This window comes from Dipodomys spectabilis, unplaced genomic scaffold (genome assembly GCF_019054845.1).
Source record: "Dipodomys spectabilis isolate Male_0828 unplaced genomic scaffold, ASM1905484v1 ptg000002l, whole genome shotgun sequence".
Lineage (NCBI taxonomy): Eukaryota > Metazoa > Chordata > Mammalia > Rodentia > Heteromyidae > Dipodomys > Dipodomys spectabilis.
Window position 1 is genome coordinate 56692427 of NW_024870679.1, and position 16703 is coordinate 56709129.

General features: G+C 44.9%; 1 protein-coding gene across 6 annotated transcripts in view; it reads right to left on the reverse strand.

Moving 5' to 3' along the window:
• Window positions 1–11435, reverse strand: part of Tut4 (terminal uridylyl transferase 4) — a 112328-nt gene extending 100893 nt beyond the window's left edge. For all 6 annotated transcript variants that reach the window (XM_042679259.1, XM_042679252.1, XM_042679245.1 and 3 more), the window contains exon 1: window positions 11291–11435. The gene's annotated coding sequence lies outside the window, so the exon portion shown is untranslated. The remainder of the gene's footprint in view (window positions 1–11290) is intronic.
• Between the last annotated feature and the right edge of the window lie 5268 nt (window positions 11436–16703).

The window sequence follows — 16703 nt, forward strand, 5'->3', positions numbered from 1 at the left end:
TGTGGCTTAGTGATAACAGTGCTTGCCTAGCATGCAAAGCCCTGGGTTCCAGTCCTCAGTACCACATATACAGAAAAAGCTGGAAGAAGCACTGTGGCTCAATTGGTAGAGTGCTAGTCTTGAGCAAAAGAAGCTCAGGGACAGTGCCTAGGCCCTGAGTTCAAGCCCCAGGACTAGCAAAAAAAAAATTTATTAATAAAAATTAATTTTTTGGACAACAGAAAGTAACAAGTATTGGTTATATGTAGAAACTGAATTTCTTGTTGAAACTTGGAAAACTAAGGTGTCTGTTTTTCATATACTTACCACACTCATCACAGAATATTTCTGATACCAACTATGGGAATTTCTCTCTAGTAGCAAATAGCAACCAATTCTGCTACATGGTGGTGGTATTTGCTAATTCAATCCAATTCCAATTATTTACCTAGTGACATCGTTGATAAGGTGGGGGCTTAATCAACAAGACTACCTCTCCCCCCACTTTGGATGCCAATTGCAAGCCCTCCAATAGTTTTCACCTAGTTTTCAGAATGTCTATAATTCTCCTTAAGATTTGGTTAATGTTGCTTGAGTGTCTCACAGAACCCAAGAAAAAGTTATCCGTTTATTAGAATGGATGGAGGGGCTGGAGGAATGGCTCAGGTGGTAGAACACAAATGAGAGAAAACATAAGATACCCAGTTTTGAGTCCTGGTGTCAGGTGAAAAAAAAGGGATACAGATGAACAGATACATAAGGGGAGAGAAGGGAAAATGGGAATGGAACTTCTGTGTTACATGAGTGTACCACCTTCCAGGAACCTCCCCACATATTCATCTACACGGCTCTCAGAATCCTGTGAATTGGTTCATTAGGGAGACTCCATTCTTCACTGCATAGGCCAGAAAACTGCATTTGGAAATCCAGCAAAGCCTGTCTGCTCAGATTCTTTAACATTCCCTCTTCTAAGGTATGGGACAAGATCCATTCTGGAATGGAGATGGTCTTATGACTTACTAACATGGGTAGATAGAACTTTTATTTTTTTGGTCAGTTGTGGGGTTTGAACTCGGCCTGGGAGCTGTCCTTCAGCTCTTCAACTCAAGACAATTGAGCTATAGCACCACTTCTGGTTTTCTGGTAGTTTATTGGAGATAAGAGTCTCACCAGCATGCTCCAGTGGCTCACGCCTGTACTCCTAGCTGCTCAGGAGGCTGAGATTTGAGGATCACGGTTCAAAGCCAGCCATGGCAGGAAAGTCTGTGAGACTCTTATCTCCAATAAACCACTAGAAAACCAGAAGTGGTGCTGTGGCTCAAGCGGTAGAGCGCTTACCTTGAGCTAAAGAGCTGAGTGATAGCCCCCAAGCCCAGAATTCAAACCCCACAATCAAAAAAAAAAAGTCTCACAGCCTTTCCTGCCCAGACTGGCTTTGAACCATGATCCTCAGATCTCAGCCTCCTGAGTAGCTAGGATTACAGGCGTGAGCCACCAGTGCCTAGCTTAAAACAATTTCTTTATGAACACTTCCAAGACAGAAAATGAGAGAAAAATCAAGAGTTTTTCTATGACCTACCTGAGGAAAGAAAAATTGTAGTTTTTATGACATGGCTTGAGGAAGAAATTATAAACCAAAATGAATATATTACAGTACCACATTTGTGTTGATGGGGATGTACAAATGAGAAGACTACTGTAATATAGAGGAAAGACTGTGAGATTCCTATCTCCAATAAACCACCAGAAAACCGGAAGTGGTGCTGCAGCTCAAGTGGGAGAGTGCTCACCTTGAGCTGAAGAGCTGAGGGACAGTGCCCAGGCCAGAGTTTAAGCCCCATGACCGACAAAAAAAAAATAAAAATTGACTGACATGGATGGCTATGACTTTAATTCTACTTAGGAGACTGAAATCTGAGGATTGTGGTTCAAAGCCAGCCTGGGCTAGAAAATCCATGAGACTCTCTTATGTCCAAAGCTGGAAATGGAGCTGTACTCAAGTGATACAGCCCTAGCCTGAGCAGAAAAAAAAGCTCAGAGACAATACCCAGATCCTGAGATCAAGCCCCAAGACTGGCACCAAAAAAATAAAAATAATTATTACCAGGCACCAAAGGCTCATGCCTCTATAATCCTAGTTTCTCAGGAAGCTAAGATCTGGTGTTATCAAGGTTCAGTGCCAGCCTGGGCAGAAAAGTACATGCAAACCCCCACCTTCAATTAACCAACAAAAAGCTGGGTTAGAGGTATGGCTCAAGTGGTAAAGAGCTAGCTAGCCATGAGCAAAAAAAAAGCTAATATGAATCCCAAGTTCAAGCTTAAAAAAAAAGTATGTGTGTGTATTTATGTATGTGTATATGTGTGTGAGCATGAGATTACTATATATTATAGTGTGCGTTTTAAATGTCCCTAATTAAAAGTACCATGTGTTAAAGGCTTAGTAGCATGAATGATACATTTGGTATGTAGAGAAACTTGAAGAGAACGAGTCTCTTTTCTCCTTAACACCCAGGCCATGAATAAGTAGTTTTGCAACAAATGGCTGCCATGGTGAGCCCAAAAGCAACTGGGCCAATGGATTATTAAACTGAAGTCTCCAAAATTGTGAACCAAAATAAAAATAAACCTTTCCACTTTCTATGTGATTTTTGGTACTTTTTTATAATAACAGAAACCTGAGTGCACTTTCACTCAAGGACTCATTTCCTTGAGTGCTAGTATGTCCAGACAACAAGGAAGAGTGGTTCAAGGAGGCTATAGTAGACTTTGGCCTCATCTAGATGAACTGATTTTTGAAGTTATAGGGTCATGGAAACTTCTATCAAGTTTTCATTCTTTTTTTTTTTTTTTTTGGGGGGGGGGGTCCGGTCGTGGGGCCTGAACTCTGGGCCTGGGCACTGTCCCTCAGCTCTTCAGCTCAAGGCTAGCGCTCTACCACTTGAGCCACAGCGCCACTTCCGGCTTTTTTCTTTTGCTTATGTGGTGCTAGGAATCAAACCCAGGGCCTCAGGCATGCAAGGCAAGCGCTCTACCACTGAGCCACCTTCCCAGCCCTCTATCAAGTTTTCAAAGGAAAGCCTAGGAGGTCAGGCAGAATATGGCAAGGCTAGAAACAATGCAAGCAATACCTGAAAGGATTATACAGCTGTGATTTTTGAAGCCAAAGGTACAATGGCAACCCCAACTTAAGAGATACTATGAACATGGACTGCCTGCTACAGAAAACATGCAAAGCCAACACAACAGAATAACCATAGAAATAGACTGTTCAAGCCCTAGATGGGGGAAAAAAGACACAGAACCATGTTTTTTGGGGAGAGAGAGAGAAAAAGAGAGGGAGAAAGAGTGTGTGTGTCTGTCCTGTTCCTGAGCTTTTTTTCTCCTCAAGGTTAGTTCTCAACCACTTGAGCCACAGCTTCATTTCCAGTTTTTCTGGTGACTGACAATAAAGAATCTCATGGCCAGGCGCTGGCCATGACAATCCTAGCTACTCAGGAGGCTGAGATCTGAGGATCACAGTTCAAAGCCAGTCCAGGCAGGAAAGTCCTCTTATCTCCAAAAAACTACTAGAAAGCTGGAAGTGGCACTGTGGCTCAAGAGGTAGAGTGCTCACCTTGAGCTGAAGAGCACAGGGACCCCCAGGCCTAGAGTTCAAGCCCCACCACCCACAAAAAAAAAAAAGTAATTTTATGGTAGGAGGAAAATAATACATACCAGTAGCCATCAAAGCAATGTTTTCAATGTCATGTACATGTCATGTACATACCATAGTATGTTCCATATTGAGAGAAGGAAAAGGAAAATACTGTGTCCACAGTACTATGAAAACAGTTTGACTCTGTGATCCTTTACAAGATGGACCCCAATAGCCTACATTTATACTAGGCACATGATTGGCACTTAATGGATACTTAATAACGGATGAATTTTAGTAACCTCATTATTTACATTAACACATTGGCAAAATTTAACTACGTTTATTCTGTACAACTCATACTTTATGTGCTTGTAGACTCCAATTAAAGGCCTGGAGCGGTGGCTCATGCCTGTAATCCTAACGACTCAGGAGGCTGAGATCTGAGCATCGCGGTTCAAAGCCAGCCCAGGCAGAAAAGTCCAGGAAAGTCCGTGAGACTCTTATCTCCAATAAACCACTTGAAAACCAGAAGTGGCGCTGTAGCTCAAGCGGTAGAGTGCTTGCCTTGAGCTGAAGAGTGCAGGGAAAGCACCCAAGCCCAGAGTTCAAGCCCCATGGCCAAAAAAAAAAAAAAAAGAATCCTATTCAACAACCTATGTGACTACAAAGAATTAACATCTTCTGCACACTACATTTTAACACCCTTAGTTTGAGGTTTTTATATGGTGTACCAGTAAAGAGCTCTAAATTTAGGCAACATGAGTTCAAATCCTAGATCTTCTACAAAAGGTAAATGTCTCCAATCATTATAAATCAAATACCAATTTAGGGGCTGGGAACGTGGCTTAGTGATAGGGTGCTTGCCGGCCAATGCGTGAAGCCTTGGGGTTCGATTCCTCAGTACTAAATTAAAAACAGGAAAAGCTGAAAGTAGTGCTGTAGCTCAAATGGAAAAGTGCTAGCCTTGAACATAAAAAAAAACTAACTTATAACTATCAGACTTGTATAACATACTTTTTTCTTTATATTCATGTATGTGTACATATTAATATAAAAACAGAGACATTCCCTGCTGAGGATTAAATCCAAGGTCTTATTCATGCTAGGCAATGTTGTGTTACTGAACTATACCCCAATCCCTACCTATTTGAAAGTACAGGCTGTTTTGTATAGACTAGGACTTTGATCTTGTATATTGATGAACACTAAGCTCATTTGAATACTGTTCTTTTTAGTTTTGCAGTACCCTAAACTATTGCATTCTAGTGCTAAATTACAGCTAGAGAGTTGGTGGCTCACGCTCATAATCCTAACTACTCAAAGGGTGAGATCTGAGGATGGCAGTTCAAAGCTAGACAGGCAAGGAAGTTCCTGAGATTCTTTTTTTTTTTTTTTTTTTTTGGGTCCAGTCGTGGGGCCTGAACTCTGGGCCTGGGTGCTGTCCCTCAGCTCTTCAGCTCAAGGCTAGCACTCTTACCACTTGAGCCACAACGCCACTTCCGGCTTTTTTCTTTTTGCTTATGTGGTGCTGAGGAATCGAACCCAGGGCCTCACGCATGTAAGGCAAGCGCTCTACCACTGAGCCACCTTCCCAGCCCCCCTGAGACTCTTATCTCCAATTAAGCACAAAAAAAGCTAGGAGTGAGAGGGGCTGTGGCTCAAGTAGTAGAGTGCTAGCCTTGAGCAAAGAAAGCTCAAGGACAACATGCAGACACCTGAGTTCAAGCCCCAAGACCGGAACAAAAAATTAAAATTAAAAATTAAGATTAAGATTTACAAAATTTGCTGGGCACCACTGGCTCACTCCTGTAATCCTAGCTACTCAGGAGGCTGAGATCTGAGGATCGCAGTTCAAAGCCAGCCTGGGCAGAAACGTTCATGAGACAAGAGTCTCCAATAAACCACCAGAAAGCAGGAAGTGGCGCTGTGGCTCAAGCGGTAGAGCGCTCGGCTTGAGCTGAATTGCTGAGGGACAGCGCCCAGGCCCAGAGTTCAAGCCCCAGGGCAGACAAAAAAAAAAAAAAAAAAATTTACAAAACTTTTAGAAAACAGCCAACTAATCCAAAGTAACAGTGAAAAAACAACTTATTGACAGGTCATAACAAGGTGATTCTCTTAAAAAATATTTTTTTTAATTTTATTTTATTTTATTTGTGAACATACTGTACAAAGGGGTTACAATTACATGGGCAGGATAATGCGTACATTTCTTACCAAGCATTGCAGCCTCCTCCTTTGTTTACTCTTCACATCCCTTCCCAGCCTCCTCCCTCCCCCACCCAGTCCCAATCCTTCTCCTTCCCCCCCCCCAAAAGATATTTTTTATCTCAAAAAGACTCTCCTAAGAAATTTTAAAAGTCTTAGACAATTAGATTTGGATCACAAGATCTTTACCCACCCACCCCCAAAAAAAGCCAGAAAACTGGAAGTGGCACTGTGGCTCAAATGGTAGAGTGCTACTGTGAGCTGAAGAGCTCAGCGACAGCGCCCAGACCCAGAGTTTATGCCCCATGACGAACCAAAAAAAAAAAAAAAAAAAAGGGCTTAATTAACCATTAAAGATGGGCAGGATCTATGGTGAGAAAGTCAAGGAAAAAAATACTAGGCTAGAAGTCAGAAAACAGTTCTAATCTCTGACCAAACATTATGTCACATGACTGTCTCAGGTAAAGGCTAAAAATTCAAGAGGCTATCTGTCTAAAGTACAAATGGAGGGGTTGGATGTGTAGCTCCAGTTGTAGAGCACCAGCCAATTAGTGAAAGCAAGGGTTAGATGTGTTCAAGTCCCAGACTCAGACAAAAAAAAAGAAAAGAAATAACAAATGGAAATGTGATAAGGTGATTTGGTAAATGAATGAGCAACATTAAAAGCAGTTTCCAGGGCTGGGAAGTTGGCTCAGTGGTAGAGCGCTTGCCTTGCATGCCTGAGGCCCTGGGTTCAATTCCTCAGCACCACATAAGCAAAAAGAAAAAAGCCGGAAGTGGTGTTGTGACTCAAGTGGTAGAGCGCTAGCCTTGAGCTGAAGAGCTGAGGGACAGCGCCCAGGCCCAGAGTTCAGGCCCCACGACCGGACCCAAAAAAAAAAAAAAAAGCAGTTTCCAGGGGCTGGGAAGGAGGCTCAGTGGTAGGATGGTTGCCTTGCATGCATGAAGCCCTGGGTTGGATTCCTCAGCACCACATAAACAGAAAAAGCCGGAAGTAGTGCTATAGCTCAAGTGGTAGAGTACTAGCCTTGAGCTGAAGAGCTGAGGGATAGCACCCAGGCCCAAAGTTCAGGCTGAAGAAAGAAAATAAAAGCAGCTTCTACTTCTACAATTTTTTTTGTTTTGTTTTTTGTCGGTTGTGGGGCTTGAACTCTGGGCCTGAATGCTGTCCCTCAGCTCTTCAGCTCAAGGCTAGCACTCTACCACTTGAGCCACAGCGCCACCTCCAGTTTTCTGAGTGGTTTACTGGAGGTAAGAGTCTCACGGCCTTTCCTGCATGAACTGTGATCCTCAGATCTGTCTTCTGAGTAGCTAGGATTATAGGCATGAGCCACTGGCGCCCGGGCTTCCACTTATAAAATTTTGAGAAAATATATGATATATATGAAAAGCAACATGAGAAAGAGGATCCCAGATCTGCTTTGAAATCTAACTTCATAAGGTTCAACAAATACTTACCCGCTATAGGTCATGCATTCATCATCTATAAGTATTTACATGGAGCTTTTACAATGAACAAGTGAAAAAAGTACATAAACATGTTTAGTACAACTGCTTGGAATAGAACAGGTACTCTAGGAAGTGGAGGTGTAGCTCAAGTGGCAAAGCGCCAGCCTCAAGGGGGAAGGGGGTAGGCAAGCCAAGAATGCTCAAGAACCACCTAAGTTCAAGCCCCAGTACTGGCACACACCAAGAAAAGTCACAAAACAGGTATTTGTAATAGTTTTCTTCTCTCTTATCCTCCAACACGGGATAATTACAGACATAAAAGGAGAAAATTTGGTATGAAAATAAACTATAAGGCATTATACACATTAAATCTTTCCTTAAACAGGAAACTTAGCTGTTTAATCTTTGCATTTATGTGTCTTTTTCTTTGGAGGATTATAGGAAACTCTTGGGGACATTATGCTGTGTGTGTGTGTGTGTGTGTGTGTGTGTGTGTGTGTGTGTGTGTGTGTGTGTGTGTGTGTGTGTGTGTGTGTGTGTGTGTGTGTGTGTGTGTGTGTGTGTGTGTAAACTCTTGGGGACATTATGCTGTTTTGTGTGTGTGTATGTGTCCTGGGCTTGAACTCTGGGCTTGGGCCCTGTCCCTTAGCTTTTCAGCTCAAGGCGAGCACTCTACCACTTCAGCCACAGTGCCACTTCTGGTTTTCTAGTGGTTTACTGGAGATAAGAGTCTCACGGACTTTCCTGTCCAGGCTGGCTTTGAACCGCAATCCTCAGACCTCGGCCTCCTGAGTAGCTAGGATTACAGGTGTGAGCCATCAGCTCCAAATTATGCAATTTTCTGAGATTCTAGAACTAAAACTATTTAGTCACATGTAATTTTAATTCTTCTAAGATTCATTTTTAAAAATCCACATCCTGCTTTGAACTAGCGTCATTTTCTCTTTTTTTTTTCTTTTAGAATATACTTCTATCTGCAGCAATGACTCTAACTTAATTTTATAACATTTTTATAAATTTAAACATTTCTGATATTTTTTTTTTTTTTAATTTTTTGTCAGTTGTGGGGCCTGAACCCAGGGCCTGGGCGCTGTCCCTCAGTTCTTCAGCTCAAGGCTAGTGCTCTACCGCTTGAGCCACAGTACCACTTCCGGCTTTTTTCTTTTTGCTTATGTGGTGCTGAGGAATGGAACCCAGGGCCTGGTGCTGAGGAATGGAACCCAGGGCCTCGTGCATGCAAGGCAAGTGCTCTACCACTGAGCCACCTTCCCAGCCCACGGAGACTAAGATATGAGAATCACTTGCCCAAGAAGGAAGTCTGTGAGACTCTTATCTCCAATTAACCACCAAAAACCCAGACGTGGAACTGTAGCTGAAGTAGTAGAACACTAATCTTGAGCATCAAAGCTCAGGGTCAGCACCCAGGCCCTGAGTTCAAGCCTCAAGATCAGCACCAAACAAACAGACCAAAAAAAAAAAGTCCTTTTCTTTTTAAAGATAAACAAAATCTGCTAGCATTAGCATTTACAGGTAACTCTTGGCTCACTCTTTTAAAAAAAAAAAAAAAAAAAAAAAGCTATTTATTTATTTATTTTTTGTCTTTTCTTTTTGGTACTGGAGAGCACTTTGCCACTAAGCTACATCCCAGTCCTACAGGTAAATCATAGACATTTTGTTTCTCTGAAACAAAAAGCTTTCCAATCAATAAGTTCAAAATACATTTTTCTACCCACAGATCTTTGACATGGCATTCTAAAAAGAATAAAACACAGTTAATGATATTTACTATATATATGTATATGCATATGTCAAAGGTAACTGAGGTTTAAAAAAATTCTTCAATTGCTCTTATTAAAGTGAATCTACTGGGTTGGGAATGTGGCTTAGTGGTAGAGTGCTTGCCTAGCATGCATGAAGCACTGGTTTCCATTCCTAAGTACCACATAAACAGGCCGAAAGTGGTACTGGCTCAAGTGGTAGAGTGCAAGCCTTGAGCAAAAACAGCAGCTCAATGAGTGCCCAAGCCCTGAGTTCAAGCCCCAGGACTGGCCAAATAAAGAAAAGAAAAAGTGAATCTACTTTGAGAATAAAAATCCTCTTTAGTTTTTTTTCTAAAGCAGAAATATTTGTAATTACAAGTATAAATTTTAATTTTCAAGTCTAAAAATTAAAATGTTAATGCTGAACTATTCTAGATATATTAAACAAACACAAAAGAAATCCTAGGTCTTATTTAGGATTTACAAAGCTGAACTAATGTGCATGTTACTGTCTGTGTTACTTTCAGCCCTGAAAGCTGAAACTCTTAAATGTTTTTTTTCTATACTCAGATGTTTGCTGGATTTAAAACATTAAATGTCATTAACTTTTACTCCCTTCAAGATTATTTCACAGAAGCTTGATTTTTTTTCATTTGCCACACTAGCCAAATGAAAAACTGCAAAGAGCAGAGAAATGTATCAAAGAATTTAAGTAACTGTCTTTTGTCATTTTTAAAGCATAAAGCATAAAATTCTTATCTTCCCCGAAGTATATGGCTTTTAGAAGTACTCTATAATTTGCTTATAAAAACATGGGAGGTAGTAGAGTTGACACTAGTAAGTTCATTATTTAAGTACAGTTTTCTAAATTGAACACATTTAATTTCACAAGTTGTGATTAATCAGTACTAGGAAGCACGGTACAGCAGTAAATTTCTAAGGCAACATATATGGGTTCTGAGTAAAGAAAATTTCAGCTCATAAACACACACGACACATACAAAGTATTTTTCATTAAACCATTCCATAATTCAACACCTGAATGACACTTTCCCTAAATTTTCGGATCCAGTTGAGATTATCCATTTTTTTAATTTAAGAATAGAAATAGGATATGTTCTGTTTCACCAAATGTGATAAACATTTCCCTGTCACAAGATAGGGGGAAGAGAATGTTTAGAAATAAAAAGTAATCTGATCTGCTCGAGCTAATTACTAAATGCATACCAACAATAAACAATTCGAAATGCATCTCTGGGCACATTTTGGGAAATCCCAAAAGGGAGAATGTTAAATGTTTATGGTACTTTTTATCAGAAGTAGATCAAAATGAAGAAACTTGACATGCCGAAACAGCCCACACAAGGTAAAATAAAACTCATTTAAGATTTGATATTCTTTTTAGCAAACGTTTACCCAGTGCCGTTAAAATAACAGCAATTCATCCCATTCAAGTATGACTAGAAACCCCGCTGATGTGCTCCTTTTAGGTAAACACCCCATTCTTTTGTAATCCAGATACCGTGAGGATCAGAAGCCTCGTGCGGAGGCGTGCAACACCCTCGGGAAGTGCTGTCTGTTTACAAATACGAACCTCACAGCTACCCACGTCAAAAGCGCGCATTGCCACCATCCGACTGGGGGGGAGGGGGGGGGAGGTACACCCAAAAGGCGGGCGAGCAAGAAAAGAAATCCATGGACACCTCTGCATTCTCCCTCCAAGGGCGGCTGGGGGAACGTAATGCATTGTGTGTGTGTGTGTGTTTATATACATTACATACACTTCCCTGTCGAAGCAAAGGGTCAAAGAAAAGGCATCCAGGCAGGGATCACACCAGACTCGAGAGAACGCTTCAAGCCAATCCCGTTAACTCAAAATTCGCCTAGCCCGTCTAACAACAGGTTTCGACGAGGGGCAGGGAAGCCCCAGGCTCTTCTTCCAGGAGTTCGGCCCCCAACGAGCCCCAAATGCTCTCCTCCCCTGAGGCCGCCCAGGCCGCCGTCCCCACCGCTCTCCCCTCTCAGCCTCCTCCCGCCCCCCCCACCCCACCCCGGACGCCCGAATCCCGCTCCAGCCAAGAAAGAAGTGTCAGGCCCCGAGGGAGCGGCCGAGGGGCGCTCTCGCCCGGCCGCGACACCTGCGGGGCGCAGCACCTGAGGAGAGCGAGCCGGGGCGGCCCGGCCTTCCCGAGCACACCCCCTCGGCACCCCGCGCGGCGCGGCGCGGAGCAGACCCGCGAGGCGGCCCGGGCCTCCGTACCTGCGAGGCCCGCGAGCTACAGGCGCGCGCGGCGCCTCCTCATCTCAGTGGCTCTCGCTCCCCCTCCGCCTCCCGCTGCCGTCGCCGTCGCCGTCGTCGCCGCTGGAGGCCGGGACACGAAGAGCTCAGGACTCCACCGCCATGTCCGCCGCGCCGCGAACTGCATTGTGGGGGGGAAGGGATGGGGAGAGGGAGGAGGAGGGAGAGGGAGAGAAAGAGGAGGACCCGCTGAGGGGAGGGGGCCGAGCGAGAGCGGCAGGGGCGGAGAGGAGCGGGGAAGGGCGAGGGGGGAGGGGGCTCCGAAGCCGGGAAAGGGGTCCTGGCCCCCTGCGGGTAGGCGACGGCTCCGAGAGCCCGGGAGCCGAGACTCTCGCTGAAAAGGTTCGGGGACGCCAGTCCTCTCCCCCGGTTCTAGCCTTCGCCCCCCTCCCCCGCCCCCGGCACCCGTTAAACCGAGGTGGGGGAGGGGTAGTCACCCGCGGGGAGGGGCTACGCTCCCGGGCTCGTGGTGGCGGTGGGGAAACAAAGGGGAGGGGGCGGCGACGGAGGACGGCTCCCTCTCACCCGCGCTGTGGGAGGGAAGCGCGCGCGGGCGCGCGGCCGCCGGGCGGCTCGCGAGGGAAGGGGGCGGGGCCTGTAGCGGAGGACTCGGGTCGGAGTCACCCGGGCTGGCGGAAAGCGGAGGGAGCGGGGCCCCCGCCCCCGGGAGGGGGTCGCGAGGTCCTGCAGCCTGCCCCGGCGCCTCGGCTCAACGCTGGGCTTGCAGGGTTGAGGGAGCCTCTCCTGGCGGGAAAAGGAGCCCGAAAGCCGCCTGGGCGCCTCACTTCCCAAACACCAACCACCGGCCTTGCATGTGCATTCCCCCCCCCCCACCATACCCCCCCGGGCCAGGCACTGCCCGTCCGCCGTCACCGAGGACCCCGGCTTTCGAGCAGACGCGGGAAGCTAGCGGGCGGACGTCCCTCCGCCCCCGCCCCGCAGGTCAGCCCCCGCACGGTGCCTACCATTGCGAGGAGCCTTTTTCCCTGTAAAAGGCAGACAATTCAGGAACTTAAGAACGCGGGGAAAGCAGATGACCATCCATGGGCCCCCTTCCACTTGCTGCTTTATTTTATTTTTTGGTCGGCTGTAGGGCTTGAACGCGGGCCTGGGCAGTATCAATTTCCTTCAAGGATGGCACTCTACCATTTTGAGCCATCGCGCCACCTCCGATTTTCCGATAGTCAATTGGAAATGAGTCTCATGGATTTTCCTGCCCGGGCTGGCTTTGAACTACGATCTTCAGATCTCAATCTCCTGAGTAGCTAGGATTACAGGCGTGAGCCTAAAAAGACAATGGTGTTTGGGGTTTGTTGTTTGTTTGTTTTTTAAGACCCCAGCCTCTTGAGATTATTCAAGCAATCTCTGACCTCAGAGCAGGGGGGGGGGGGGGGGAGAACCACACAGCTGTGATCCTTGAGTTGGATTTATGCTGGGGGGGGGGAGCTTGTAACAACTGTGGACATGGGGGGGGGGGGGAGTGAAGGGAAGATGCTAAATCCTAAGTGTTCACCAGATAATAGCTCATAAAAATTTCTTGTACCTTGCCCATGTAAAACCCTTTGTACGGTATTTTCACAATTAAAAAATTTCTTGGGCTCAGTGGTAGAGCGTTTGCCTTGCATGCATGAGGCCCTGGGTCCGATTCCTCAGCACCACATAAGCAGAAAAAAAAAAAGCTGGAAGTGGCGCTGTGGCTCAGGTGGTAGAGTGCTAGCCTTGAGCTGAAGAGCTGAGGGACAGAGCCCAGGCCCAGAGTTCAGGCCCCACGACCGGACCCCCCCCCTCAAAAAAAAGGCAAAAAAAAAAACACAAAAAACTAACTAAGGCTCTGAGAATTAGTGTATTTTCTCCCTGAGTGACACTACAAGGCCCAAGAATACAGAAGAGGAATGCTGGATATCAAGTCAAAAAAGCACTTTCTGGTTTGGATGACCTGTGCTAAAAACCCTGTGAGTTTCCTCATCTAAAAACAAAAAGTTCAATACATTGCTGTTTTAGAGACAGAATATAATGTAAGGAACACAGCAAGAACCAAAAGTGAAAAAAATCACTGACCTGCAATCCCAGTACTCAGGAGGCTTGTGGAGGCAAGAGTACTACAAGTTGGAGGCCAACCTAGACTACATAAGGAATTCCAGGTCAGCCTGAGCTACATAACAAGACTGCTTCAAAAATCCAAGGACTAAGGATGTAGATGAGTGGTAGGACAGTTGCCACCTGTGCACAATGCTCTGGGCTCAATCCCCAGGTGTACAAAAGAGATCAGTGTGTCCTTGGACCGAGTTCACTTAAACATTTCCCAATTGCTTAATATGAGCACGCATTGAATTCAGTGCCTAGGGATATAAAGACAAACCATTGAGAAATTAAGGTGGTTGTACTACACTATAATAAAAGCAACCAGTCATGTGAGCAGAGAATTGAGCAAGTAGGAGTTCCAAATGGATTAGGATTCAATGGAAGAGATAGACCTTCAAAGCTTACCTGTTATATGCCAAACATGTTTGTGATTCAGAGAACATTTAGTCTGGCTGGTACAAAAGATGAGTCTGGAAAAGAAAGCTGGAGCCAGACAGTCTCAATGCCTCCCTGCCAGAAAACAGTCTCCTGCCACTTTTCCTATTTCTCAAGACTAAAAGCTTGACTAAAAGCTCAGCTTTTAGTACCTTTATTACATTTTTCTGATCACTGACCACTCACAATCACACACACACACACACACACACACACACTCCACTGGATATAATCCCTGCAATCTCTGAATTCCAGTATATTACTTTTACCAGTCTGGCCCCAATAGATTATAAACTAAAGCACATACTTACATTTTCTTCCTTTGATACCTACATATTTGTTGAGTTAAAAATTTTGACAACTGGGCTGGGAAGGTAGCTCAGTGGTAGGGTGCTTGCCTTGCATACATGAGGCCCTGGGTTCGATTCCTCAGTACCACCTAAGCAGAAAAAGCCAGTAGTGGAGCTGTGGCTCAAGTGGTGAGCGCTAGCCTTGAGCTGAAGAGCTGAGGGACAGCGCCCAGGCCCAGAGTTCAGGCCCCACAACTGACAAAAAAAAAAAAAATTTGACAACTATAATCTTGTTTATCATGACAACCAAGTAATACAAGTATTCTGAATGAAGAATGAGAAAATTTGGAACTTAGTGCTCAAGGTCACAAGTCGCAGGCAAGACCAGTATCCTAATTTTGTGTTCTTTCCATTGAACTATTGAAAAAATTAGAAATGCCTGATGACACTGTAAAATATGCTTAGGACTTATATCTAATACCTTCACGTACCATGTCATGGGTCTAGTTAAGCTTCCTATTTAGTCTTCTAGATTGAAAGTTCGGGGAACTCATTTTCATTCCAAAGGCAAAAATTACTTGTAACAAAAATCTTATTTCAGCCGGGCGCTGGTGGCTCACACCTGTACTCCTAGCTACTCAGGAGGCTGAGATCTAAGGATCATGGTTCAAAGCTAGTCCAGGCAGGAAAGTCCATAAGACTCTTCTCTCCAATAAACCACTAGAAAACCGGAAGTGGTGGTGTAGCTCAAGTGGTAGAGCGCTTCCCTTGAGCTGAAGACCTAAGGGATAGCGCCCAAGCCCAGAGTTCAAGCTCCATGACTGACCAAAAAAAAATTCACCAGGAACCGGTGACTCATGCACTCATGCTTGTAATTCTAGCTACTCAGGAGGCTGAGATCTGAGGCCACAGTTCAAAGCCAGCCAGGGCAGGAAAGTCCACGAAACTCTTATCTCCAATTAACCACCAAGAAACCAGAAGTGGTGCTGTGACTCAAGTGGTAGAGCACTAGCCTTGAGCTGAAGAGCTCAGGGACAGTGCCCAGGCCCAAAGTTCAAGCCACACAAATTACCAAAAAAAAAAAAGACTCATACAATCTAATGAGAAATACAGTTGCCTACTAGATCAATATTTATATAATTCTCTTTATAGGTGTAGAACTATATTATTCAGCTTTCTGTTACTATAACGAAATACTTGAAGAACTTATTTACAAAGAAGTTTAGGCTTTGGGGATAGCTCAGTAGTCAGGCACCCTAACATAGACCAGGCCCTGGGTTCAGTCTAATAAATACATACATACAGCAGCTGGGCACTGGTGGCCCATACCTGTAATCTGAGCTGCTCAGGAGGTTGAGATCTGAGAATCAAGGTTTAAGGCCAGACCAAGCAGGTAAGTCCTTGAGACTCAAAAGAGTTTTTTGGGTTTTTTTGTCGGTTGTGGAGCCTGAACGCTAGGCCTGGATGCTGTCCCTCAGCTCTTCAGCTCAAAGCTAGCACTCTACCACAGCACCACTTCTGGCTTTTTCTGTTTATGTGGTGGTGAGGAATTGAACACAGGGTCTCATGCATGCAAAGCAAGCACTCTACCAGTGAGCCACCCAGCCCTCCAATTAACCACCAGGAAACTGAAATGGAGAGGTGGTTCAAAGTGGTAGAGCACTAGCCTTAACCAAAAAATTGCTTACAGACAGCTCTCAGGCTCCAAGTTCATGTCCCAAGACAAACAAACAAACAAAAAATACATACATACACATATATACTTAGCTCAAAGTTTTTCAGGTTCAGAGTTCATGATCTGTAGGAGCAAGTGCACTGTTCTGGCCTCTAGTGGGAGTGACAGAGTCTCATCCTGGCAGGATGGTAAGTAGGAGCAAGTGGTCATAACTCCAACCTGGAAGCAAATAACTGAGTGGGGCCAGGCTTTAAACATCCCTCAGCAGAGAACTATCTTAGTCACTTCTAAGGGGTAGGCCCTTCAGGGACCTAATAACCTTCCTGTATGTCCCACCTCTTAAAGGCTCTACTTGCTCCCAGAACACCTCTCAGAACAAGAGCTTACTACCTGGACCAAATGAACTAAATCCTGATCATAGCAAAAACAAACAAAAAACTAGGCTGGGAAGGTGGCTCAGTGGTAGAGCACTTGCCTTGCAAGCCTGAGGCCCTGGGTTTCATTCCTCAGCACCACATAAGCAAAAAGAAAAAAGCCGGAAGTGGCGCTGTGGCTCAAGTTGTAGAGTGCTAGCCTTGAGCTGAAGAGCTGAGGGACAGCACCCAGGCCTAGAGTTCAGGCCTCACGACCGGACCTAAAAAAAAAAAAACCTAATAAAACTGAATGAAGAAGCAACTTGATAAGTAATATAAAAAAAGAAATTGATAAATTGATTCAAACTGAGTTGCTGCTGTTGACCCTAAAGGGTCATGTATGCCATTACAAAAAGCAACCTTTGGGGCTGGGAAGGTGGCTCAGTGGTAGAGTGCTTGCCTTGCATACATGAAGCCTTGGGTTCGATACCTCAGCACCACATAAGCAGAAAAAGTCGGAAGTGGTGCTGTGGCTCAAG